Consider the following 3051-nt stretch of genomic DNA (forward strand, 5'->3'; position numbering starts at 1 on the left):
GTGTGTGTATATATATATATGTGTGTGTGTATATATATATATATATATATATATATATATATATGTATGTGTATGTATATATATATATATGTGTGTGTGCGTGTGTGTATAAATATATATATATGCATACATATATATGTCTATGTATGTATATATGTATGTATACATAAATATTTATACACACACACATACATGTATCTGTCTCTCTATGTGTAAGTGGTGGTGGTGGGGCAAACAGATAGATAAACTTACACATAGATGGATACATACATGCATATATATATATATATATATATATATATATATAATGTATTTATGTGTGTGTCTGTGTGTGTATGTATGAATATATCTATGTATGTTTATGTGCCTTTGTGTTTGTGCTTGTCTTCTACTTCACAACTAATGTTGGTTTGTTTTTGTCCCCATAACTTAATGGTATGGTATAAGTTACCAAAAGAATAAGCACCAAGATTTTTTTTTTAAATTACAGTTCTATGCTGAAAAGTTCCTGACACAGGAAGATCAGTAAATTATGATTCTATTCTACATATTCCCATCTTGGGTTCACATACTTATTGCAGCCATCCTACAGTTTTTCTGAGCCTTGTAAAAGAACTTGTAAGGTTGGGTCTCCAACTAGTCTTTGGTCAGCCCATGGTTATAGTAGAAGACACTTGCTCAGGTCATCATGCAGTGGGGCTGTAGCCAAGACCACATGGTTGGGAAGCAAGCTTCTTAACTACATGGTCACAATTGTGTCTATGATTATTCATGCATTTTTTTAGGTAAATATTTGTGATTTGAAGGAGAGCTAACTACTATGTCTAACTGATCAAATGACCATGCTGGAGTTCAGTACATTAGAAAGAGGGTTCTATAAGTTGTTGTCTTTTTAGCTCTAGATCGACCGTAAGCATCTCATCTTTTCAGAAGTCTATGAGACCACATTGTACAATCTGTTTCCATTACAATGAGATCAGGCTGTTATTTCTAGCAGGCCATGTGACTAAGTAGAGCAGCGGTTCTTAAACATTTTTTTCAACTATGGAGCCATCTTTTTTACCATATTACGCTGGTGCACCCCCCCCCCCAGCCATAGCCATAGCCATTCGATGTTTAAAAACTAGTTTCATAGAAACTTCTTTCAAGATATCTATTTTGTTATTCACAAATTCACTTGTATTGGTCGAATTGTGTAAAACATTAGAGAAAAAAACTTCGCTGTTTCTTGCAATAAATACGTCTAAAGCAAAATTTTTCATGGACCCTTAAAACACTACTGTGGATCCCCAATTTGCGATTTCGTTTGCGTGGATCCCCGATTGTTATACGGTTCCTGTTTGAGAACCACCGAAGTAGCGGCTCCTTACGAATGAACCAAGGGGAGGGAATTAAGAACATAAGGGAGGTAATGCTGAATCACTACTTTCATTCTTTAAAATTGATTTTTGTACTTTACGCTTATTTTTCTCTTTACATAAATATATAAAATAAACATTTACAAAATATTTTTAACAGAATATATGCCATGCTGACGTAGTTTATTTTTTCTTTCTATCATCAGCCAACTCTCAGAGACTGTTAATTTCATTTTGGAATGAACTGTTCTTGATTTTCTATCTTGATGTAGCTCTAAAAGATTTCACCATGTAGTGCAAGGGAGGTAACTCTGTCCTTCCTGGCTTGGGTATTTTCGTTTCAGATTCTTTTGTTTTTTGTGGGGGTTTTTGATTTTCGTTTTTGTTTTTTACTACCAAACTGACCAAAACTGTATTTTTACTTCCATTAGTATAGTGGTTATGTATCTCCGGCCAGCATGTCTGATGAGTCGCTTATTTTGCTAAGTGCAATATAAGTAATCTCACCATGTGGTGTCTGTAAATTAAATTAGTTTGAATGGCAGCCAAAACCTAAACGTATACATACAACTAGATGCATTATTGCTAATTAACGGTACTTGAGGCCATATTTTCCGAATGTTTGGTTTCCTGTGGTACCTTTTCTCAGCTAAGTAAACTGAGCTAACTAAAATCTGAGAGACTTGACCTCCTGCACAACACATTGCCTTGTCATCTGCCTGTTGCACACTTCTGATCTTTTATGTGTCCTTGTATCATCATCATTTAAGGTCTGTTGTCCATGCTGGCATGGGTTGGACGGTTTGACTGGGCTGGCACACTGGAAGGCTGTGCCAGGCTCCAGTCTGATTTGACATGATTTTCTACAGTTGGATGCCCTTCCTAACATGCCAACCACTCCAAGAGCGTAATGAGTGCTTTCATGTGCCACCGGCATGGGTGCCAGTTGTGTGACACCAGTATCTGCCATGACTTTGATTTCACTTAACTTGATGGGTCTTGTCATGCATGACATAATGCCAAAGGTCTTGGTCATTGCCTCCATGAGGCCCAACACTCGAAAGGCGCTCAGCCACTTTGCCTCCATGAGGTCTGCAGTTACAGGTATTGATAACATTCATTCTCTCTCTTCTCATTACGCAGTATTCGACTCACCCTACACATTTGTATATATATGTGTATATAATAACAACAGTAACTTGGAGATGGAAATTTATAGGCTTTATTAATGCATTATAACATGTTTCTACACCCCACACAGTCATTAGGTAGCAATTTTCCATATTCATAAGATAGGCTATCGCCCAAACAAAACTAAAAATCATCATCATCGTTTAACGTCCGTTTTCCATGCTAGCATGAGTTGGACGGTTTGACTGAGGACTGGCAAGCCTGTAGGCTGCACCAGGCTCCAATCTGATCTGGTAAGGTGTCTACAACTGGATGCCCATCCTAATGCCAACCACTCTGAGGGTATAGTGGGTGCTTTTTTACATGTCACTGGCATGGGAGCCAGTCAGGTGGCACTGGCAGCGACCACGTTCAGATGGTGCTTTTTACGTGCCACCGTCACAAGAGCCAGTCGGTGGCTGGCTGAGGGTGGGGCTCTGGCATCGGCAGTGTTCAGATGGTGTTTTTTACTGCGGCCATGCTGGGGCACTGCATTGAAATAAATTTATATATATATATATAT

General features: G+C 38.1%; 1 protein-coding gene across 4 annotated transcripts in view; it reads left to right on the forward strand.

The window, feature by feature from the left end:
* LOC106870177 (oxygen-dependent coproporphyrinogen-III oxidase) overlaps positions 1-3051 on the forward strand; it is a 360259-nt gene that overhangs the window by 348055 nt on the left and 9153 nt on the right. The window lies entirely within an intron of this gene.

Source organism: Octopus bimaculoides, chromosome 24 (assembly GCF_001194135.2).
Source record: "Octopus bimaculoides isolate UCB-OBI-ISO-001 chromosome 24, ASM119413v2, whole genome shotgun sequence".
NCBI lineage: Eukaryota > Metazoa > Mollusca > Cephalopoda > Octopoda > Octopodidae > Octopus > Octopus bimaculoides.